The sequence below is a fragment of the Cynoglossus semilaevis genome, chromosome 20, assembly GCF_000523025.1.
Source record: "Cynoglossus semilaevis isolate Cse_v1.0 chromosome 20, Cse_v1.0, whole genome shotgun sequence".
In the NCBI taxonomy this organism is placed as follows: Eukaryota; Metazoa; Chordata; class Actinopteri; order Pleuronectiformes; family Cynoglossidae; genus Cynoglossus; species Cynoglossus semilaevis.
In genome coordinates, this window is record NC_024326.1 from 4,733,119 (window position 1) to 4,758,469 (window position 25,351).

The 25,351-nt window shown below is 40.2% G+C and overlaps 2 long non-coding RNA genes across 3 annotated transcripts; both read left to right on the forward strand.

The window, feature by feature from the left end:
- Window positions 1–18,669, forward strand: LOC112486306 (uncharacterized). 2 transcript variants are annotated; one of them, XR_003048725.1, is made up of 4 exons: window positions 1–469; window positions 13,077–13,146; window positions 17,536–17,576; window positions 18,080–18,669. It is a non-coding gene; the product is annotated as an uncharacterized LOC112486306 (long non-coding RNA). The 2 variants fall into 2 exon arrangements; XR_003048726.1 differs by lacking the exons at window positions 17,536–17,576; window positions 18,080–18,669 and adding an exon at window positions 13,718–14,659.
- A 5,162-nt stretch (window positions 18,670–23,831) lies between these two features.
- On the forward strand, window positions 23,832–24,982 carry LOC107990168 (uncharacterized). The gene is made up of 2 exons (XR_001761749.2): window positions 23,832–24,583; window positions 24,670–24,982. It is a non-coding gene; the product is annotated as an uncharacterized LOC107990168 (long non-coding RNA).
- The last annotated feature ends 369 nt before the right edge of the window (window positions 24,983–25,351 follow it).

The window sequence follows — 25,351 nt, forward strand, 5'->3', positions numbered from 1 at the left end:
GCAGGAAAATGACTCTCTGCTGGGCTTTTAACATTTACAGAAAGGATACACGGCTGAACAGAGAACACTTCTCTGCTGTGGTTCTCAAGAGATGGCTCTGAATTCAACTTCTAAATCCTTTGGAATGCCAGGGAACATCTCTGCGGCTAATGCGCCACATATTCTCATCTACCGACTGGTGTTTTAACCTCTTTAGCATGGCCTCTAGAGGAAAAGCGGGATATGATTAGGAATTCGTTAGCGGGCTTCTATTTTCATGCTGATGACACACTTTCTTCTCCTGGGCTCTTAATGTTGCTGCCTCTTGACTTTCTCACTGTCTTTTTCTAAACTAGATCAGCTGTTTACCGCCGCGGAGAAACGTGACATGAAGTTCAGCGAGTAAAGCAGCTGCAAGCACAAAGGACCGCTAACAGTCGGAGAGAAAAACGCTCAGCTGAAATCCAGACACAGGCCTCTTTAAACCCAGGTATGTGTGTGTGTGTGTGTAAATATGTGTGTGTGTGTGTGTGTGCTCTTTCTGTAAGCTATTTAGGACAAATTGTTGAGACTGTTATATGTGTAGTTTTTATATGTAGTAGAGAGAAATTTCTGTTCCTAATTAGATTGAACCCTAATGTTTGAGGTGAAGTTTTGATGAAGATGGGAAATGTAATTAAAATTTGATCAACTGGTCGTGTTAAGGGTTAGGACTACATTTCTTGTGCGGCTGTAGATATAAATAAATGTGCGCATGTGAGCGTTATATCTGCACTGTGTTTCACCAGTCGGACCTGAAGCCTCTTTCTCGGACTGTAATATACAAAGAACAGGCACAAAACCAATAAAGGGTGCCATACAATTTAGTAGAAATCCAGGGTTTTGTTCAGCCATTCATGTTTGGAGCAGATTACAGTGTGTCCACACATCCACTCTCCCCAGAGTGCCTCTTCTGTGGTTCAGGTATTGTGACCACAGGCAGCCGGGCTGGTGGCCCTGGGCCCCGTGTGCTTTGGAGAAGAGAGGACAGTGGCTGCATTTGTTTCCCATTCAAAGGGATTACAGGTTGTGACGGCCGTGATTAATCACCCAGAGGCAGACATCTGAATACGGCCAGGGAAAGGTTCAACTTTTTAATTCATCCCACACACAATCTATTCAAACCAGCTGTTGGCGCTCCTTTCCCTCATCTCGCGGCTCTTTCTTCTCGGTGACCATTGCCTTCCACCGTCTTTCTCTGCACATGTATGGCTCACATAATTATCTGGCAACGCAGAGTTGTTGTAATTGTGGGGGTGCTTGGACGCTGCTCAGTGTTCTTTTCTTACTGGAGATGAGTTCCTTTCTTCTTTGTGAGTGAATGGTTAATTGACTTTGTTAATGCATTAGGGGATCAGTGATTTCTCAGCGACAAATGACCTTTATGGAGCTCACTATCACGTATTATTTACCGCGGGTGTGTGCATACGTGTGCGTGTTGATCCATCGTGACCTTTTCTTTCCTTTGGTGCGTTTTGGCCGAGAGAGATTTCTCTCTTTTTCCTCCAAAACCACTTCAAATCTATAAACATTTCTGCGTGGCTGCTACACTGATAGACAGCTGAATTCCAGTGTCTTGAATAAATTTCTCATCTCGCCTTGTTCATATCCACTCATATGAGCAGGCCTTCTCATTAAGACTCAGCAGGTTATATGATGGTATTGCAGGAATCCCTGGAGCAAAATGAACAGGGACAGCTACACTGCTTAATGCAAGGTAGCCTAGCAACAGATAGTGGGATGGCAGTGGAAACATACCCTCATATTTATGTTTACATGAGAGAATGATTTGTCTGTCAGGCTGATGGATCCTAATGTTCTCCTCTCCCCGGGGCTTTTCTTGTGCCGCACGCAGGCCTGACACTTACCCTGAAGGACAGGCACCACCTTCCCCAACATGCATGAATTCTTAATACTGTTAGACTGCATTTATGCAAAGAATAGAAATGGCACAGCATGAGAGGGGGGGATAAAATGCATCAAAAGCCTGGCATGGTATGTACCGTGAACACGGTGGGTTGCATAGAGAATGACAGCAGACATAAGAAAGGACAACGTAGACTTATGTTCCTTTTTGGCGGTTTATTCCCCATAACGCTTTGCAAAATGATCAGATTGTGCTGCCGTACAGAGTGTTAACATGACATTAGTCGAAAATAATTCATGGTGTCAGTTTGTCAACTGCCACATGTTAAAAAAATGTATATGTAAATATGTTGTCAAATTTAAATGTTGATAAACACATTTTTGCCAGAACAGACCAGTTCACTAAATATGTGGTTGAGTCTCAGACTACACTACATGTAGATAATAAAACTGTTCTTCATCACAACTGCACATTCTCCTCATTGGTCCCCATGACTGTTTGATCACTATTGGACAACTGACTGACCCATGACTGTTTGATCACTATTGGACACAATCTGTAAATATTACAAGCAACCTTACAACATTGTCAACATTTTGTCTCAAAAACAAAACCCACCATCATCACAAGCAGCAGGACATATTTCTAGCTCTATCACGTGCTAAATATTAGCTTCAGATATGCACTAGCTGGTCTTGGCTTACAACTGTAAACAATGATTCAATGTTGCAGTAGTATAGCTTTGCAACAATAAGACATAGCATGTTTAATGTGTATTTGACAACAAAAACACAAGCATGTACAGTTGTTACAGAGCCAAACTGCGCCCACCTCCCTCTGTCGCTGCCTCCCCCAAGATAAAAAGTTATGTCCCGAGGATAATAAAGAAATCCCACCCATTAGCGCTGCATGATCTTTGAAAAAAAATAATTCTTAAAATGTCACATTAATTTACAATAACTGTAAGTGACAGTAACAGAGTGCTCCTGGCTGGTGCTTAGTTTCCTGAAGACACAACATATTATCATATTATCTTGAGTGAACTTTTTTTTTTTTTTTAAATGTCACCGCAGTTGTTTCATAGCTAATACATGTATCACTACTAATTTAAAGTTACTTAGCAGCTAAGGTGTAAATTGGAGAAGAGTGTAAGGGTGCCACAGGACCCGACTTATCGTAACCCTTTGCAGCAGAAGTGCATGTCATTTTGTTAATTAATTAACTCTCCTCTTCAGCTAACAAACAGAGACAAAGACAGCAGTGCAGTCACATGACCCGGTCATGCTTTAACATAGCTTGACCTGACTGTAAGTACAGTCAATGGACTGATTGTCAACTGTAATGCAGTAAAGACAGTCACTTCCACTAAGCACAGTATATGTGAGCTATATGACTTGATAGAGTCTGTCTTTACTGTATGTCCAGCTCCTCCGGGGACAGACTACATCAACTCAATTAGCCTGGCACAGCCAGAGTATCAGCACCACAGATTAGATTTCACTCTGCCTTGTTTACCAGAGAGTGGCCCACGGAATAATATCTATACAATTTGTGCTTTCAGAAAAATGATGATGGTATCATAGCAGGGAGCAGCAAATATAAGCTCTCGCATCGCAGTGTATGGTAACTGACTGGAAGAGATATAAAAAAGCCTTTTGTCAGGAGATCTCCCTGTTCATTGTGTGAACTTGTTTCCATAGTTACATCAATGTTGTTGAAGTGAGAAGATCAGGTATTCCAGTGAGTGATCTTTAACATGAGCTTTGCTTCACTCCTATTGATTTTTATTCCACGGTGGGGGGAAAAAAGAAAACAGACCACTGCAAGCTGTCTCAGAGATATTGTGGAAATAATGAAAGGGTGAAATGTGTTGGAAATGTGCTGGACAAGTCAAAGAAAAGAAAAGCTTCTCAGAAAGCAATGAGAGATTTTGAGATGCCACGTCTGAATCTGGAGGGAGTCAGATGATATTCTCAGAACTGAAAATCAAAACAAAAAAAAAGGAGAGCAGACAGTGACCTCCTTCCACATGTAGAGGATTATACTTTTAATAGTAACAATGGAACTTTTCAGCTTTCCTAGGACACTGCTCTGAACGTAGTACAGATTGGAATGAGTTTAAAGGATGCTGCCAGTCCTTACCTTGACAAAGTAGGAAAAGAAAGTTTTATCATATTGCACCATCTGATGGCACTGTATGGTATGGTATGTAGGCTTTATTGTAGTATGGCACTGTACTGTGTAGTATAGTAAGGTTGTGGAAGGCTGTAGGATGTTATGGTTTAGTATAGTATAAAACGATATAGTACAATATCGTACAATACTATATGTCTTAGCTGACTTTGGGTCAGTGCCGAAAATGTGAAAAGCCCTTTAAACCACTTGATTTGAGGGGGTGGGTGGAGGGACCTATAGGAACAGATTTTGAAAATGTGAGACATATTTGTAGCACTTGTGGTGACAACTATGGGGAGACAGTTGCACTACAAATCATCTCGCAATATTCACACATGGCTGTCTCCGTGCCTGGACTCATCTGGACTCGCCGAGACGAGCCTTTGATGTGTCATTGTCAGAAAACTCCTCTTGGAGAAGATGTCAAAACTTCATGGCAGTAGAAAATCATTCACACTCCATAGATGCACCAGGCTACATTTTTGGAATCTGTATTATTGTTTTGATCACACATGTCCTAAGATTATATTTTGATGAATCCTCTTGAGGATGTTGAAAGTTGTGAATCAGAAACTACCACAAACTTCAAGATGTCCAGCTTCCTGTTGAATGGATTTTTTTTCTCGCAATAAAGTTTTCTAAGGCTGACTTTTGGGATTATAACCAAGGTGGTTTACATGTTGACTCATAACAAGACTGCTATACAAACATCTATATTGTGTCTGAGTTTATGGCAGTTTCTTTGTCCATGTCTAAGCTTCTTATTATGTGATCTTTATGTGAAAGAAACTGTAAAAAAAAGGAAAGGCTGAACAATGGGGTTCTTTCAAAACTCCCAATGTGTCCTTGTCATTGATCTATCATGGTCCTTAGTGCTCCACCCGGAAAAAAAAACAAAAAAACAATATGACAGGCTCAAAACTAATCACTGTCTCTGCCAGTCGATGATTGCCGCGTTGTTAGCCACATGCTTATGTGTTCATGTGAAATCTCCTCAACAGCGTGCCGCTCACTCTAATGCTAATGGCTCTGAAAAGAGAGTTAATCACTGCTGTGCGGTTAGCCACATGCTCGCCTTTTGCAGCATGGCTGGTGTGTTCCAGGGGTTAGCAAAACACTGGCGTAACACATGATCGCTCTTTATGAGTCTGGGGCCGGCAAGAGAGAGAGAGCACGGGAGGCTGAGAGAGAGAGAGAAAAAGAGAGGGGGCCCACAGATGATGCTAAAAAGACGGTAATGACAGCCATTCACCGCAATCCAATTATGCAAAAGGGAGTCTAAACAATTCCATCATCCCCTAAATTAGATTGTCCTAACGAGATAAAGGCACCAATTAATCCTGAATTAATTTCTACAGCTCATTTTCCCCAGAAAACAATCCAATATGCAAATACCAATGAGAGACAGAGAAGCATCTTTCTGCAGGGGTTTACAACACCACTGCTGTTGCCTTCTCTCTCACTGAACTTATGAACTTGAACACATAGTGTGAGGACCACCTGGGTTATAATAATAATAATAATAATAATAATAATAATAATAATAATAATAATAATAATAATAATAATAATAATAATACCCCACTGCTCAAAGCTAGTAAGTAAATGGTAAATGATGTTTGAGACCCCACAAAGATGTGTCTTAATATGTTATGGACATTATAATTGTATATCTTTCTTAGATGTTTTTTACTCATTCCTGTAGAGAAAAAAAAAAGAAAATTCAAAAGAAACTGCAATAAAACATTAATTAAAAACTAGCACAATACAACATTCAACTTTCTTTTAGCATGTAAACATGTCAGTGATTGCCAGTATGTGTTGTTGTCACCGGGGATCATGTTGTTTTTGTTTCCCTCACCTGTACTTACACAGTGATGAACAAATCATCAAACGTTGAAAATGGAGCAAAATCCAAATGAGTTCTGAATCTGACAGATGTATTCTTTTAAAATAATTTGAATAAATCCATTATTACGCCCTGTTTATAATAGTAAAACAAAGATAAATCCTGGGTTTGGCAACTGTTTCAGCTGACTGACCGACTGACTGACTGTCTGACTGACTGTCTGACTGACTGTCTGACTGCTGTTTCAGCTGACTGTCTGACTGACTGTCTGACTGACTGTGTGTAAAAGTGCTGAATGGTTCAGTTATATCACATTCCTTGCAAATCTCGACTACAGCAGTGGTGTCTGTTTTAATAAAGTGTGATTTTGTCTGGATATTCTCCACGTGCTGCAGTTAGATTTGTCACTGTCCTGTTAGAGCCGCCGAATAAGATAGATGACCGTGATATTTTATGCTTTGTGTCAACCACAGATGGTTTATAAGACAGCGGTGTGTGACAGTGTTTCTCAACTGACGGGGCTGTGACCCATGATTGAGTCCTGGGACTACGTACATTTGTTAAGTTGGGGGAATAGAGTATGCAGATCTTAAGTGTGAGCTCGGACTTCTGTTAAATGGTATTTGTATGCTGTGTATGTTTTGTGATCATTTTGGGTTTTTTTTGCGCATATTTTTACAATAGTCACACACATAATATTAAACCCAGAATGTATCTTTTTAGCTTCTTTCTTTACTTTTTTTTAAATAAAAAAAAAAAAATCAAATCTCCTTATCCCATTCTTTCCAGACACTGCAACCTTCTCTCAATTAACAAACAATTAAACACGTTACGACCATCAGTGCAGTGTGTTGACATTCATCCTGGAGTGTCTGATCCGAGACCGTGTCTTCACTACATGAGCGTGAATGGCTGAACTCAATGTAGTGTCAAAGCGTTTCCAGTGGTCACCAAGATTAGAAATGTGGCTTTCAGACCGTGGGCCATTAAACTCTCCATTCAACCATGAGGATTTCATCTGTGTTTAAATACCTCTCGTCAGTGAACCGCCGCCGAAATTTTTGTTTTCATTTTCAGTTTTGTGAAAATCCCGAGGTTGCACACTGCAGCTCTGTAAATAACGCCTTGATTTGAAAACAAAGCAATTAAAAATTTTGGTTCGCCCTCATCATCATTATCATTTTCACACTCCTAATTGTCTTCGTGCCAGCTGTCTGCTGCTGTTATAATTGAGTGATCTGACACATTTTCTCAAAGGTGCCCGAGATGCAGCCTCCACCTCTGCAAAGAAAAACATTTTTTTTTACAGAAAAATGCCCGTTTAATTTATGGGTTTATGCAAAACTCGGTCTTTTGTTGTTGCTATTCATGTGGCACGATCAAAAGAATTTGCGTTTGTTTGCATAAGTCTGGATCCCTTTTGCAAATCAAAAGCAGTGGAAATCTTGAATTGCCGCAGAACGTCTTTGTGAAGCTGACTGGAGGCCTGAAGGCGCAGTATTGATCAGGAGTGAGCTGCTGTTGCTGCTGCTGCTACTGCTGCTCCTGCTGCTGCTGCTGCTGCTGCTGCTGCTGCTGCCACCTGTGCACTCTCAGCGATGACAGAAACAACCAGGCTGTCAGTCGCCAGGCAATATTCACAACCACTGGCCCACATCAGCTAATTACCAGCAGAAATCACGTATTGACAGATGGGCCCATGCATATTGATCGGTCAGAGCTGCCACGTGCTAAATCACAAAATGCTAATGAATCATTTCCCATTTGGGAGAACGAGGGGAGGACGAAAAAAAAAAAAAAAACCTAAAACTCAAGACTCCTGCTTGACTTCATACCTGTAGTGACCACAACACATGGCGTGAATACACACAAATCACAGCAAAGTCTCCCAAGACCTGAGCTGCTCACATACACCCCACTGCCTCTCTGTCTCACTCTCTCCTCCTCACTCTGTTTTATCTCTCCGTCTGCCTCCCTCTCACCATCTCTCTCTCCACAGCCATCCCTCTCTTTGTGCTGGATGGCAGTTATTTTTCATCCCGGTCGGTGCCGGCCGAGGCAGTAAATACCCTGCTCCTCAGACTGCGGACCCAGAGTGACCCTGCAACCTCTGTGTCTCTGATGCCTTTTCCAAGGTCTCTCATTCCAAGGCCCCTGTGATGCAGCACTCTGGTTGCAGTGCAGACCCTGTAATTCACCGGCCTGCTAGATCGCCTGCCAGGAGCTATTGATTTTTGTTTCCCCAATCTCCAGGAGAGAGGCAAAGAAAAGATTAAAAACACTTTGTCAGTTTGGTAGGGAATAAGAATTCTGCGCGGGGGGATACCTGGGGGGGCACAGGGTCAGGGCTGTGGTACTGTACGTCTTTATGGCTTTAACTATTTCCACACCACGGACATCTCTGTCTGCGGCTGCTATCTCTACTTTGTCTCTGCTTCTGTGGAGAGAAAATTCAAGAGTGTGAGAGAAGCAAAGATTTTCCCAGTGTCCTTACTCGGGGACGACCTCTGCCTTAGGCTTAGACTCTGCAGTTTGACATACATGACAAAGACTGTTTCAAGGTGGCTCCTGTTGTTACCAAGGGATAACTGGAAGCTGTGTGAAGTCTGTGTATTCCATCCTGTTTGTATAGATATATATAATTGTTGAAAATCTTTGGGATAGAGATCAAAATCCTCGAATATTAGTTTAGTTCAAATAACCAGTTGATGCAAGATTAAAATCTGTTGTAAAAAAGTTTGGTTAAAAAATTTGCTGGGGATTCAAATTGGTTGTGGGTTGAAATATCAAATCTGCAGATATATAGTATTAAAACTTCTCAAATCTCCTTTATCTCTTATAAAATCACACATTGAAACTATTTTATCTGTCAGTAAAAAGGTATAATTAAAAAAAATCAGGGTTAATTTTTTTCTAATATTTAAAAGTATACTCTTATGTAAACTCTATATCTATTCTTGATAAAATAAACTGAAACCACATAAAAACCTTTTTTTCACCTCCTGCATAAATATGAAGACAAATACACCAGCATTTCTTTTTTCTTTTCTTTTCTTTTCTTTTCTTTCTTTCCTGCTGCACAGCGACACATTTAGAAACAGATTGTGTGCTGAAGTATCTGTTTGGTGATGGCCCATGTGGTGTGTCCTGAATGAGGTCATCCCATGGGTGTGTCTAATGTGTGCTGCTGCTGCTTGCAGGTAACTGATTGCTGTGACTGAGTGCACCTGGGCCCAGTGTGCTGAGGTCACTTAATCCTGTAGCTGTAGCTGTTTTCTTTCACTCTCTGCTTTAATTTTCTCTCTTTGTGCACTGGATCTTTGGAGTCCCCCCGACCCCACCACCCCCACCCCCACCTTATACACTGCGATCATGTAGACTGCACTGTTTTTTAGTTGTTTTCATGATTATATTTCTAGTCATATTTTATTTTATTTTGTTGAGTTTCATCCTGTCAAGGTAAAACCTCCTGCTGCTTAAAAAAACAACACAAGCACCAAGGTAAATGTCTAATCCTGTGAAATACCGAGGTGTAAACAGATCCTCTGTTTTGGTTCTTAGAATGAGTAGTTAATAGACTAAAAACTGTGTATCTTTTAAACATTTATTTATTAGCTCTTTTGGGTAAACATTTAATTTAATTTTAGGTGTTAAGTTTTCTTATAATTTTTAATATTTATTTACCTAGATTTTCATATGTCGGGCTCTATATCTTTGTTTATTATTGTTTTTTAATGGTGTGAAATTAACATGTTTAATAGCAATAGTCACTTGATGATGAAATTAATCAGGTTACTCGTACCTGAAGCCTTCCGGACCCAAGTCCGCGTTTGTATACTGCATGGTGAATATTTCCACTGTCCTTCTCATCATAGTTGAGCTACTAGGCTAAGCTCAATTTTGAGTTATATGTTTTGATATTTTCTTGTCATTTTTCCATATTATTATTCCATCAGTTGGATTACTCACCAATAGAAAATATTTGTGAAACTCATGCATGTAACACTTATTATTTAATTATGAACAATAATTTCTAAACTGTCAGGAAACAGCCCCAACTGATTGAATATCACTCATAGAAATGGCAATAATAATAATGACACTAAAATGGATTCGTACTCATTTCCTGTGGGAGTGAGGTCCATATGTGGTTATAGCAATATAACTAGGAGCACTACAGTCTGCTGAGTGGTGAATATTACACACAGATACACAGGAGTAGATGTTTGTAAAGTTCATGTTTCTTAGATCTGATTAGCATCTAAAGTGAGATTATTGTGTAAATTTGTCGTAACAGCTGCGTCTGACAGTTGGAGGTTTAAAACATTTCTATTTTTGTTTCTTCTCAGCTGATGGGTGAAGAGAAAACTCTGTGCTCTGAATTTTCCAATTTTCAATGTTGTATTTTGGAGTCTCTCTCTCTCTTTTTCACACACACACACACTGTCTTGGATACAGTCATGCTAATGTGATGCCAATGCATTACCCCATCAGCTTGTGTTTCGCATGGATGACTCTTATCATTCCTCCCTAACTTTCGACTGAAAGTGGAGAATGTTTTCCCCCTGACATCAGGGTTTTGTAATGGTGCCTTTCAGGCCCAATCTATTTTCTGAAATGAAATATTCATTCATTGCTGAGGACAGTGTTGGAGCAAGTCTGTCTGAAATGTGAATTCACGGATCCAGCAGACATTTCTTCAATATTTGATGGGTCATCAGTGCGCTGTGTTTAATACTGCAGTTATTGCAAATATCTTTTGTTTCCTAGCCTTCAGCCGGTTACTCCCACTTACTGCAAATAAAATCGGGCGGAAAGATTAGGCACAAGAAAAGTCTTTATAATAGGAGAATTTAGATATATATTTATGTTTGTTTTGTTGTTTTTAGATAATCCTTTCTTTTTTCTCAACAGGTTAGGTTTTCTTAAGTGTAATTCATTCTGTGAAAGCATCAGACAGTGCTCACAGAATCAGCTTGATTACATGCCAGCAAGAAGATAAAAGGCTCGGAGGTGGGCTCGGTAATCCTAAAGGAGCGGGTGGTCTGCTCCAAGGCACATCATTTTATTGTCTCATGCATATTCACTTCTAAGCCTCTGAGTATGTAGATTAGTCTTGTCTGAACGGTGGACTCTCCAGTCACATCCTACTTCTGCTTTTTATGTTTCCTTTCTTTGCATCTGCACCCCGCTGTGCCCCAGTGCGTGTGGGCACAATGAATCCACTGTGCATGTGTGCCACTTTAACTTTGCGAGGTGGGGTGTGTTTTTTTTTTTTTTTTTTTTGCTTGTTTGCAAGTTAGGGGGTGGAGCAGGTTTGAGTATGCATGCATGAATAGGTGCGTGCGTGTGTGTGTGTAGGTATGTGTGTGTGTAGGTATGTGTTTGCCAGACACATGGCTTTGTCTTGTTCTGGCACCGAGCTCGGCTCACCAGATGTTCTCCTTTTTTATCTTCCTCTTCTTGCACCATGTTCTTTGAGGTTGGGGAAATCGTTGTCGCTCATATTCAACGCACTTTGTTGTTTTCCGCTGTTTTGTGTGGAAAAACAACACGCTCTTTTTTTTCTTCTTCTTCTTATATTCATATTTACATATAAATAAATTGAATTAATTTGCTTTGCACGTGCAGACTCTCATTTCCAGTCATGCTCGGAGTCCTAATTAATGCATCAAGTCTTTTATTAGTCCACGTGTGGCTGTGTATGCTGTTTTTAGACACAAGAAATTATTGTTGTTTTTTTATTATTTTTTTTTTTAATTGGTGAATTGTTTCTTAGCGCTTTGTGAAAGTGAATACGTGTCTCTCAATACTCTCACAGCCGTAATCCTTTTCAAATCCTTATCCTACTTCTTGATACATCAGATGTAAGTCCCTAAAAGGAAATGTGCTGAGGATCAGATACAGAAACATGGTTACAGGTGCACAATAAATATAAGGCAGGTGACTGAGGTGAAGGTCTGCAGTGTGATTGCCTTTTGTGCAGAAAAACTGTTGTCAGGTGACACGGTTTGGAGGAATGTCGTTGTTCTAGTGCAACAAAGGGACCATAAGGCTTTAAACAGTCCCAATTGTCACGCTGTGTACAAGCAGACTGCAGTATTATTTAGGTATTTATTTAGTTTTTTGGTGCGACAGGCCCTTCTTGGACCGACGCTGTGATTTATTCAGTTATCTATGGGTATGTTTTCTGTGCGTGAAGCAGGAACTAGTGAGAAGAGCGTTGAAGTTGTGCAGACCAGTAATAACCATGGTGTGTACCAGGGATGCAGCCATGTCAGGATCACAGTCAGAGACTCTGGTCAGCCAGCGTGGTGTGTTTTCTTACTGCAGTCCTGTGTCTCACTGTCCTCGTGGGTAGTTTGTTAAAGTAGGTCAACAATGTCAGCAGTTTGGAGCTATTAACATCAGGGACAAGGACCGGAGCAAATCCTACTGTAAGATTTGTTCTGTTATGATACGAGGAATATAACAGAACAACTGAAGAAGTGCTGAATATGCTCTTCTTAGTTCAGTGGTAAAAGAGAGGCCTTTAAACCTCACTAAGTCACATTTTTCTTCAGACTCGTCTAACCAACATACTGTGTGTTAGCTTGTTTATTGACACATGGAGACAGTCCTGCTCCGGTTAATTGACATTTTCTTTACTGGAAAACAGGAAGCAGTGTGTCTAATGCACTGCTGACTCTCCGGTCAGCTGGCTGTGTTGACTATACACAAAGTTTCTTTAATTTTTATATTTATTTGTATTCATGTTATCTTTTGTTCTATTGTTGTTCTGTAAGAATGAATTTCCCTTTAGCTTCAAATAGTCTTGTGTCAATGAGGAGAAGATAGAACTGGCTGTTTCTGCTTGGTGCAGATAGGGTTGAGCTCACACATATGCTGCCATAAAACAGCTTTCCAGTTCATTGAAAATTACCGATAACCAAGACTGTTAGAGGAAGTCTGCAGTCCAGGGACAGAGTTACCTGTGTTAAAAAAAAAAAAAAAACACTCGATGCTGGATATTTTCTAAGTCTCCTCCCAGAGGATTTTTTTCTCCTTTCAGAAAAAAAGTCACTTTTTTTCTGTGCTCTTATTTATGCACAAAAATTCATGAAACTCTGCCCAAAATTCAGAAGGCACAAAATTTTTATATCCTTTTTTTTTTTTTTTTTTTTCCAGGACGGGGGAATCGTCTTGGGAGTAACCATGGAAATCTGCCAGAGGAAAGTTTGTCAGAGGCAAAAATTAGGTAAGTACATCTCCACAACTTTACAATGTTCAGAGCCCTGGTCTGCTGCATTACACCAGGGCCTCTGTAAAGGTTGGAAGACTTCGGCCTCTCCTGGTGCTGCCTGCAGTCCTGGTTTGAAAACTGGTGTAAGAAAAATTGATGCACAATCGATGTGGGGAGACTGAAAAGAACACGGTGAGGGTTTGTAAGATGTTGGAGTTCTCGGTGTATGCAGCTAAAAGCCATAAATGAAAAGTAGTGGTTGGGTGTTTTGGGTGAGCGAGGCGAGGGAGGGCGTGAATCTGTTGTGTCTGAGTGCTGCTGATCCTTCCTAAGGTTTTAGTAACTGAACAAACAAAAACTAAATGGTTGTGAGGTTTTGTCTGGTGACGTTATTGGAGGAATGAGTAATGTTTTTGAAAAAAAGTAAATTATTTCCAAGTGTTTTAATGCAACCGATTATGATTTTGGAAAAAAAAAAACAGCTTTGGCATCACTGATGTTTAATGAGAAGGGAGATATAAACAGCTGATAGTCATTAACACTGGCACAGCAGGTTCAGTGGTTTGATGCAATTTTCTCCCAGCAGGTCTGAGATCAGCCCATCACTTTCAGATGTGTCAGTCAGTCACCGAGGAGACAGGGTACAGTAGCAGCAAGGCAGTTGGACAGAGGACACAGAGTATGCAGATGTTACTTCAGGGAGAATACACCAGCATGGAGCAGGAATAACAGGGCTTCTCGGTTTGATCCGACTCTTGGTAAGAGCCAGAACCTCAAGGGAGCTAGTTAGCAGAAGAGGGAAGGAAGGAATTTAGATTCTAACGGCAGACTGGCAGCTCAGTAACTGAAAACAGAAGGAGGCACATGTGGGCGCCTTTTGCATAGTGATATATTTTTGCTCTAAGATTGTCAGTGGCAGTTTTTTTTTGCTGGACTTGGATAATTAGACACATGTGTCTCGATCTGATTAGTCTGGAAACTTAAAAGACTTTTATTTCAGACCCTACAGAATCTGATGCAACGTTAAGAACGATCGGTGATCTCCACATCAGGGATGAGCCACTGTGTGCATCTCTACAATGTTGGAGATGCCGGTTCCATCTGGAGTGATTGTTGGCACTCTTCCTGACTGAAGACACACCAAGACAAACCTTAGGTTCTGTGTTCTGTTGTGAAACCAGACCTAGAGTAGAACACAGGGACCGAGGTGCAGCATTGACAAATGAACGCTGGAGGTAAATCTGATCGTTAAACACCACAGAGTGTGGACAGAAAATAGTTGGGCTTAAAATGTCATAAAGACAAGGCTTCCGCAGAGGGAAATGTCACCAGGAGACAGAATTTTTCAGTAACAGCTGCAGGACTAGGTGAACACATGGTTCGGTGGTACTGCAAAAATGAATGTTTTTTTTTTTGTTTTTTTTTTTGTCACTGTTTCCTCTCATAAATCAAATTTGAGACCTTTATCTCAGTATTATGTGAGCTTAAAAATGTTGTTTTCTTATTATGAGCTCATAATGACATTAAAGTCTGGAGAAGTGGTTTTTCTTATTATGAGCTCATGATGACATTAAAGTCTGGAGAAGTGGTTCTCAAAGTCTTTATAATAGCCAAGCTGTACGTACAGAGGAGTATGTCTTTGTCTGTGTAGCTTGTAGTTTCTACTCCACTGACAGGGTCCTGAAACTATGCACTGTGTGCCTGGGAATGTTTTAAGTGTTGATGACGTCATGGGAGCACAGATGGAACACAGAGGAAAGTCAATGGGATTAATTTGTTAAGGAAGCGTGGACCTGGGGTGATATTCCATCAGGAGGCCCAGGATTCCTCGTGACATCTCTGCCCCGTCTTCCAGGAGAGGTCAGAGTGCTTGGTTGCATCGGGAGTGGTGTCCTTTATGCGGTGAAGGATTGTGGGGATTTGCTTGAGAAAACCCAAGCACAGCAGATGTGCCAGGAGAGAATATGGAAATTAATCGTGTTTAATTATGTCTTACGTCCACCTGCTATTCCAGGTGGATTCTGTGCCTCATTGAAAATCAAAAAATTAACATCAAATATTAAAAAAAAACACCTGGTCAATGCCACCGCCCACCAAACATAAACTCCCATCAACAAACACAGAGAGCTGTCAAAGAACGTTCCCCTTGTAATTATGGGAGGGGGCGAAATTCAGATTTATGCATTCAAAAATGAAGCCTGCCGATCGATGGAGGGACAGCTCTCCTCCATCTGTCACCGTTGAAGCCACACGCGTCTGACACAGGGATTCATTCATCTTGTCGTCTTTGACAGTTGGATTTTCCCGGCGCACTCCCACCAGGAGTCGCACGGGATTTTTGGAGCCAGACTAAAAAAGAAAACACTCTGTGACAAGGAGTAGGCTCTTTATGAATGCAAATGAGTCTGGGAAAATTCACAGAGCAGCTAGCGGGCTCTGAGGCATCCGTCACATCTCCCCCTACCAGGCACAGCCCACGCTTTGCCAAGAGGTCTGAGGGCTTCCAGGGGCCCTGCAGCAAGAACAGACACACTCACGGAAAAGGGCATGGAAATCCTGTGGCTGCCGCACACTGTGCGTGCCACCACCGACTGTTATTTCTATGGAAATGATCAGCTTATGCTGTTTCTACCTGCCATCCCCAGAATGGCTGGTGGGTTCGAGGTTTTATTGTGAAACATTCATCTAGCCATCCTTCTCTGTGTAGGATATGTGTCACTTGTATCACTTGACATTTGCCTCCTCTTTCATCCTCTTCCAAGGATAGTAAGTCAAATGCAACGTGACAGGTCGAGCCCTTCATATCAGTCATCCTTGGCTCTGACCAAGACTCAGCTGCACAAACACGCAGCATCACTCAGCTCCTCCACACTGAGGATGATCATCGGCTACAAGACGCGGCCAAATCCTCTCACGTAAAACGAGCAATTTTTTTTTTATTCCCCACAACAAAGAAACACTGCATAAAATCTCCATCTTAACCAGCTTCTTCTTCAGCAATGGTCTTTGTTTATCTTAAAAAAACGATGTTGAATAATGGCAGCGGAACGAGGAATATTTACCAAAATATGATCTCTAAAAACAAACATCCAAAAATATAAAAGTATTCAGTGTGGAATTATTTAAATCCTGACAGTTGGTTCTAAAGCTTGTCTTATTTATAAAAAATTTATAAAAACTGTCATTGTTTTTGTTGTCCTGGCTAGAATTAAGACGTGTGGATTTTTAACTTGGAAATATTTTGGGGATTTTTTTATGTGAGTGTTTTTACATAATATAATGTTTTTACATTTAGTATTAATTACATTTAATTTAATTGTTTAGAAACTGCCTTAACATATTTCCTGAGCGTCCTTCGAGTCGAACCTCTGTTTGAGAACCACCTAAAATTCTATGTAAACTAAGATTTGGTGATATTTGATGTGTTAAGTCTGCCTTATGTTTCATGACTTTACTGCAGCATTTCTTTTTTCTTTTTTCCTCCCTTTTCTACTCCAGTGAAAATGAAAGCTCTTTGGTAAAGTGATGATTTGAACTAAAGTGATGCACAGCTATGTTCGGCTGCTAGAACATTGCCTCTAATCTGTTGAATTTGTGCTACTGTAATTTGAAAGTCGGGAGTTTTTTTAAACCTTGTTATTTGTTGACTAAACAAGTGGAGGATGTTTGTACTTCATCTTCAACCCCTCTAACAATGAACAACCTCCATCCTTTTATTATCTGCCGCTGATTACTGTGTGTTTGGCAGTGTCCACATCAACAGAGACATGTCAGCCAATGACACGTGTATTTTCCTGTGTCCATTCATCGTGCATCCATTCACTGAGGATAAGATGCATCACTCTATTCACTAAAGATATAATTGTTGGTGTCGGCTGATTTTTCCACTGCCAGCACTCTATTCATTCTGATGACAAACATTTACTATCATTTACTTCCACTGACATGTGATTATGCAGTGACAAATCAGGCAAAAGGCTATTGGCAGAATTTGCAGCCAACGGTCAGGTGACATGCCATCAGAAAATTTCCAGGTTGTCCAAGTTCCTCCTGCGGGCCAGTCATGGCACTCGGACAGGTTTTTATGAAGCCCACGGCCTCCAAATCTGTATAATAATTTATGATATAATGTATAATTTATGTTCTGCCGGCGTGATCAAACAGAATTACTGAAACATACAAGTGCAGTATGAGATTCCACCAGAGGTTTCAGATACTTTAACAACATTTTCTAAATCACAGACTGTAAACAGTAGCAGGTTTTATTTAAGGCAGACTTCCAGTTGCATTTCTCTACATTTTACTATACAATACGTCCAGTTATACACTGTCCTCTGTCATTAAACTGTGTTTAATTCAAAATAGCAGGTACCAATTTGTTTCTGCTTTATGTTTTTTTAACAGATATAAAATATCTTTCTGGACCGTCTTGGAGCAAACCAAAGGTAATTTAATAAATGCTCCTACTAACATTTCCCTAGCATTTTGGCTAATTCATGCTACTGTTTAGCTATATTTTTGGTTAATCTGTAGCTTTTTTTTGCTAACATTTATTTATTTATTTATGGCTATTTGAAAACTACCAATTGGCCAAGTTGAAGCTATTTTGTGGTTATGTTGTATGTGTATGTTAAATCAAATTTTATATTTTTTTCTAAATATTTTCTAAATATTGGTTTAAAAAATGTAAGAGCTAAGTTATAATTTGCCAATTTTTATGGTTTATTTCAGATTTGGTGCTTGTTCACTGGCTTAATTTCTGCCACTTTGTTATATTATATATTGTATATAATATTATATTTTGTTATTTTATTTTACTTTATTTGATTTTCTTATTTTCACTATACATTGTATTCAATTGCTTCATTTATTTACTTTTTTCTGCAATTTATTTATTTTTGTTTGTTTGTTTTAATATCTAACATTAACATTTTTTTTCTTCTTTCAGGTGTTTTTGGAGTAAGACGAAGCTTGATGAAAGAAAAAGAAGAGGGACACTGTCGGTGATACAAACTTCAAGTGAAGACGAATGGACAAAGAGCGTAGAGTAGATGTGGTCTGAAAAGGCGGCAGGTGGATCATGGCCATCAAGACGATGTGCGGCAGATAGAGTGTTGCTAAGGTAACTGGGTCAAATCACACCACGCTGGGGAAGATGAACAATTACACAGGGAGGCAGAGAAAAAGAATAAACCGCCAACTGACAGTAACACTTTATTCTGACCTGCATGTTTCAAATAAGACTTGTTGAAACTGCAGCCTAATGTTAATTACTGACCTGTAACAGTAGTTCAGAGATAGCATGTTCGTCATTGCAAAAACCACCGTCCAATGTAACCAGTTCTAACTGGACACTAACTACTACTAGCTACCACTGAGAAATATTTATCAAGTTTGAAACAACTATTCTTAGTCGTTGCTTCAGATTGCTTTCAAAGTGCAGAAAAGCAACATTTTAAACAGTTTTGCTTCAAAAGCATGATGACATCTCTTACACGCACAGCACTGGTTTAGCAAACAGAGCCTCTCCTCCTCCTCCTCCTCCTCCTCGTCCTGCTAAATTAATTCTCTCACAGCAGCAGCAGCCGCTCCACAGGGTTCCACCAGCCATGGCGGTGTTCTGTTTTCACTAGTAATGCCTTCAAAAACCTGGTGAGTGAGAGATGGACCTACAGTTGACTGTTACTCACTGTTGTGGAACCAAAGGGATTCTTGATATTTGTGGTTTTTGTATGAGTCAGAAAGGCAGCAAAAATATTCAAACTGTTTCCAATGAACACAGTTTTAAATGTTAACACAACAAGTGTTGGACACAAATGGATTTGTTGATGTGTGGTCCACTTACAAGTACAGATTATAGTTTTACATATAGTGGAGCAAATGCACTCAGAAACTACTACAGTATATCTATAAATATTTGTAGTTCATTTGATTCACTTTGAAGAACTTCTGAATATTTCTGGAAAGGTTTCTTTGAGTCCTATTTTCTCTAGTTTTCAGCCTGTCTGTTAAATTCCAGCTCGTGTTTTGGCAAATTTATTCAAAGTTTGTACTGCATCATTTTTTCAAAGCATCTGTTCCTCACTTTTCATTTTAAGATAAAATTTAATTTGGCTTTTTTTTTTTGCTAAATTAAAACTACAAAGAAAAAAATCTCCTAGATTATTATTTTATATTTTTCCATAACTAATCTTTGCAAAGAGAAATCTGTGACTGGTGATATTGTACGTCATGGTCACGTGAGACTGTGTTGTATAGGCAAATGGCTGCGTTTCATTGTTTTTAAGTAGACAATCCCTAAAGTTCATGTCCTACTTTTGGTCTAAGGCTCACATTGCAGAAAGAAAGAAAAAAAAAATCCATAGTATATAAGGGCGTATAGCGTAGGTGGTGAGAGTTTGAAAAAAAGTTATTTTGCCTGGTAATCCTGCTGTGCTGATTCTGACAATCTCTTTAAAAATAGCTCTCTCACAATCTCCCTAACTTTATGGAAATGCAATAACAAACCTCTGGAGACGCCATATAATGAGGCGACCGATGTGTAATATCTCATTAATGACTGGGCCGCTCTGCAGCTTTTGCTTTCTAAAGTATCTTTGCCTACAAGCGAATTGTGAGGTGCAAAGAAACTGAAACTTGTGGGTATTTAATTTAGCAGGAGTTTAAAGCAGGATGGTCAACCGAGGCAGAGCCAGGGCCAGGAATTGCTGACTTGGCTCCTGTCGCTTAATCTATTTGAGGTGTGATTAAAGTTTAATTCGTGCCCATCTCCTATAGCCGGTGTGTGCTCCTCAGCATTGTGCTGCTGAGTAGATTCAGTCTGAGCCCAGGTCTTTTCTCTCTCTTTCTGGGCCTTACTTTATTCATGCCTGAGGGATGCCAGGAGCTGCAAACAACTGAATTTTTCATCAAGGTTACTTCCTGGAGAGATGTGCCATACAGCTCCTGCTCTCTCCCTTAGTGTGTTCCTAGCTCATACATAACTTACCCTGTTCTGACCCGCTGCTCTCTCTGGGAGGACTTGTTTGACCCTGGTCCAGATAGGAAAACACACTCTGTGCTGTGGAGTCAGCAAGTAATAAAGCCTGAAAACTTAAAGTTTGTTTTACATGGTGTTGAGTTTTGGAGGCTCACTCTCTTAAACTGCATCACAGTGCTTTTACATAAAACTTTTAGAGACTCAGTAGAACCTAAATTCTGTTTAACGTGTGGCAAATGATGCGCTGTTAAGATCATGGGCCGCTAATGCGTCTATGTGTATGACGGTGACGGCTGTGGCACAGTGGACTGTTTGTTGTCATCATGACTTTCATGTTAGGCTTCCTTCAACCTGTGGCCCGTGTCACACCATTAACACCTTCAACTGCTATCAATGCTAAATAGTGTCTGAGGTTGTTGCCTCTTAGCCTTCGTTTTCTGTTAGGCAAAAATCTATAACAACTACATGGCCAGATTGTAAAAGCTGGACTGACCATGTGGTTAATGATTTTTTTTTTTTCTAATTACAAAAGACCATGTTTTGTCTGAGACAAGGGTATTCAAAATCTGGTCCTCGGGCCAATATTGGCTGAAAAGATTTTTTGTCTCCTGGTATCTATCCCTTTTTTTTTTTACAAATGTGGTCAAACTATTTTTTGGCTAACGTTGTTCTTTATGGCACCTGAGGCTGACTTGAGTTTTTCAGTTAGATCCTAGTTATTACTTGGGTAACTTTTAATTGTTAGACTCCTTTAGTTGCATTAGTTTTTTTTTACATGTTTTTTCATCCCATTAATACTTTGACTAACCCTTCACTTCTTGCTAGTTTTAGCAAACCTTGGCCATTTCAGTGCTCACTTTTAATTGGCCTTTTTTTTATCCCTCTATCTCCTTCCAATGCAATAAAATCCTGGGATGTTTTGTCTGTGCAAGGCTGACTGGTTAATATTTAATTACATTATCTGTAGTGGAAAGGCATCTGTCAAATGCAGAGAACCAGGCTACCTCATTACTACTGCCTTCAGTATCACTGGTGAGCATGTAAAATGTCACTCCACTCAAAATATCAATACAGATTTCCTGAGGAGTTATTGGTCTCAATCAATAGTTTTGTGCCGGCTTAAAAAAACATGTATAATTCAGATAATCGTGCTATTTATAAGGATACAAAACATGAGCAGAGTGCTGTGTGATGTAGTTGGACAACATTTGTTGTCCTTTTCTGCAACTATTGCTGTGAAAAATAAATAGTAAATTTGCAGGTACAACAAAAAAAATAAATAAATATTTGTCTTTGTTTTCCTCATACAACCTCGTATATTAAGTAGTTAGACAGTGTAGGGTAATACTGTCTCATGAACAATGTATGACATATTTCTGGTTAACTCACATAATTTCATGCGCAATTGTTAAAATGCAAATCCGGGGTGCCACCTTTTCTTTTTGTATCCTCAAATTTCCATTCACATATCATAATCTTTAACATTGTGTCTCCACGCATTCCTGTCAGCAGAGCCTCAGTGGTGAACACCGCACAACCCAACACATTCAACTAGTTCACATGTCTTCTGGGAATACTGACAAGTTTGACAACAACATCTTAAGTCTTGGAAAAAAAAAACTACCCAAAAACTTCTGGAGAAAAACATCCACTGTCTCTACAAATATTTCTACGCCTCGAGTTAATCTACAAGTATAATCAAATCCCATTTTTATAGCCTCAACTTGTATGTTTTTCCCAAAAAAATAAGGTTTAATTTATTCCGCTCAGTGCTCACTTTTCTCGGAAAAACAAGCGAGTAATAAGGTCATTTCTGCCGGTTGGTTTAGAGAGGAATAAATGTGGACATGGAGCCAACAGATTGAGCTGTTTAGGTCATATTTCACACTAATCAATGCGGCCCTGATTTTCAAATCAGACTGGGAAGACTGATGTGGGGCTGGTATAGATCGGGATTTGAAGAGCCAACCTCCCATCAGCACTGGGATTTATATCCGCTGCTTTGGAGACCCAAAAGGAGAAATTCTCTGTACATTCCAGCAGTTCTACTACACAAACATAACCCTGCGTCATTATGACCCTGTTAAATAAAGAATGAAATAAAAGCACGGTGGCCGCCGGACTGCAGACTTTCATTACGGCACTTTGCTGTGCAGTCTTGCAGCTCCTGACTTTCAGACATTATCACCACCACTACCCTCAACCTCACCCTGCCCCTCGTGACAATTACTGCCCTACCTCCCTATTCAGCACGTAATGAGAAAACTGACTGATCGATTTCTGTCCGGCCAGTAAAAGGAGGAGGAGGCATTTGGATATAGCACACATCTGCCTCGGAGGGACAGAACTGCAGCATATCCATGATGGGGTTTAGATCACTAAGTGCTGAGCTGAGATTTATTTACTATCACTGAAATTTAGCAGCAATTAACACTTGCTTTACTCAGCAATATAAAGAATGAGCTTTAGTTGTTTTTTTTTTCTTCTCTGTATCAAGTCATTAGGTCTATGGACATAAAAGTTTAAATGTGCAATCTGGTTTTGACTCATTGTTTTAGTAGTTATTTATCAAACAGAAAAAAACTCCAGATATTTTTTTTTTACTAAATAGACTAAATGAATCAGTCCAACTGGTGCAAACTTCAAATTTGTAATTTATTACAATTTTTTATGTCCTGAAAATGATTGTTTACATGCATTTTAAGAATCCAGTTTTTGTCTAATTTAGATTTAGAAAAGAATATTAATTGCATTAATTGATTCAAATGTAACTTTCTTATATCCTCATAAACAAAGCCCATGTACATGAGCTCCCATCCTGTAGGAGGTGCTAAAAATAGAAATAGATTTATCTGGCATATAAGACGACAGTTGGTACAGTGATATTTCTTAGTGTTTTATTTTCCCACAGGATCAGGTTATACATTTAGCTGTGGAGACTGGTGATCGCTCGCTGTTTATCAGAAATGGCGGACTTCAGGGAACTGTTAATCAAAACAGGACGAGACGACGTGCTGCAACCTCAATGATTTGTGAGGAACCAAAGCACTGTGCGAACTTTGACACCATATTCTGTACATAGAAATATAGGAATATTTCACAGTTGGACTATTGTCTAAAATCATACTTACATTTAATCCCAGCCTTAATTTAAAGTTTTATAATCTATAATAGTGAGCCAATCTCACCACTTCACTCAAAGCTAACTTTGTCTGAGTTGTTTTCTACCGAGACATCCTCAGAACATTTATATAAAAAAGAAAAAATAAAAATCTATTTTTAAGATTTAGAATTCACCACGCTCTTATTATGAATCCTTAATGCGAGCTGAAGGTTAATTTATTTTTAACCCAAATCACTGGCAGAAGTATGATCTACTTTAGTATCTATTATTTTATCTAATTGAGTATTTTAATTGAATTTCACAAAACTATAAAATTGTTATTGTTACTCTGCTGTATGTTTGGCTGCGAATGGTGAGGTGATGTTTACGTCACCACTAGAAATTGCTAAATCCCAAACACTGGGGCGGGGGCTGCAGCCAGTCTCAGCAATTTTGGGACATTCAGAGTCAAACAACAATTAACACTAATAATTATGGTCAATTATGGGTATTAATCAAATCCTACATATGTTCGTACTGTGGGAGGAAATCCTAGTACTATATATATATATATATGCATACCAGGAAAACAAACCAAATCCATACAGTGAGGTCACGAGATACTCCAACGGCTCAAACTGGAGACGTTCCTGCTGTAAGGTGAAAGCACCAACCACTCTTTCACCGTGTGGCCTCGTAAAAAAAACAGCCCATGTGAATTTTAAACCCCGGCTTTTAGTGACATCTTTAAATGCCCCCAGCCTCCAATATCACAGCAGACTGTAATCAATCAGGGTTGAAGCCCGCTTTGTCAGTTAAGTTTAAGAATCAAGGCCGCTTGTTGTTTGTGACACAGCGCGGGGGCTTCCCTCAAACTGCTGCACGCTCCAATAAATCCACTCTGATTTATTTATTTATCCCTTTTGACTGATTACATGGATGTAAATATTCAGCAGTAAAATATACGGTGCTGCTGACAGAGTGTGTGTTGCAGGCACCACCATGCTGTCCTGTAGGGTTAGAGTTGCGCTGCCACTCACAGTTATTTATTAGGCTACATATTCACTCTCTATCCATCACTGTATTGCCACCCGGCCCGGTCACATCTCTTTATGTTTATTATAGTGTCCCACCTTCCTGAGGAGGATGATTGACGTGTGGGGAGAAGAGCGAGGTGGGACTTGCGCTCTGCGTCTTCTCCAATCATGGCTCGAGGGGCGGAGGCTTTTTTTTCTCCATCCATACTCTGATTATGAGTCAGTAACCAGACATAAGCTAAACAATAACACTTGGTGCTGACTTCCACTCCAAAGCCTCCACTGTGGGCAACTTGAGTCTGCGCTAGAAGCCTCTGAGCTCCAGAATCTCCGGTGCATTTACGCAGCTTTTACGCGCTGCACTTTTAATCAGATTAGACACCTTTTTAATTTTTTTTTCTTTTTCTTCTCTATTGCAGCGGAGCACAGGAGTGGCTGCAGAGCCAAAAGCAGCGATTCAGATCAGATTTCACCTAAACCAGCTGCGAGAGAGACACCAAGAGACAGTGAGAGAGAGAGGGTTTGTCTGAGTCTCTCCCTCCTCCCAAATCCAGAAAAGCTTACCAAGGAAAAAGGAGGAGTGCCGGAGCTGAGAGAGAAGGAGAGACGGAGAGAGAGAGAGAGAGAGGCGCAGAGGAATCCGGAGGAATTCCACTGGATATTTTCTCCGCTTTCTTTCAAAACCACCGCCTCAGTGTCAATCTAATAAACAGAAACCAAAAGAAAGTTGGAGACGAGGCAGCAGGGAGCGTGGTCGAGGATGGACGAACAGCCGAGGTTGATGCACTCCCACGGGGTAGGCATGGCCGGACACCCCGGCCTGGCGCAGCATATGCAGGATGGCACGGCGGGGACGGACGGAGAGGGAAGAAAGCAGGACATCGGAGACATTTTACAGCAAATAATGACTATCACAGACCAAAGCTTGGACGAAGCACAGGCGAGGTGAGGCTACTCCATCTATCACACGGGCGCAAACGCGCAGAAACACTTGTAAAATCAGCGCGAGGAGCGATTAAATGTTGTGGATGGAGCCAGAGGGAGATAATAACACTGCGCTTCATCCATAAGAGTGCCTCTAAATGGAAGCAATTACGCCCA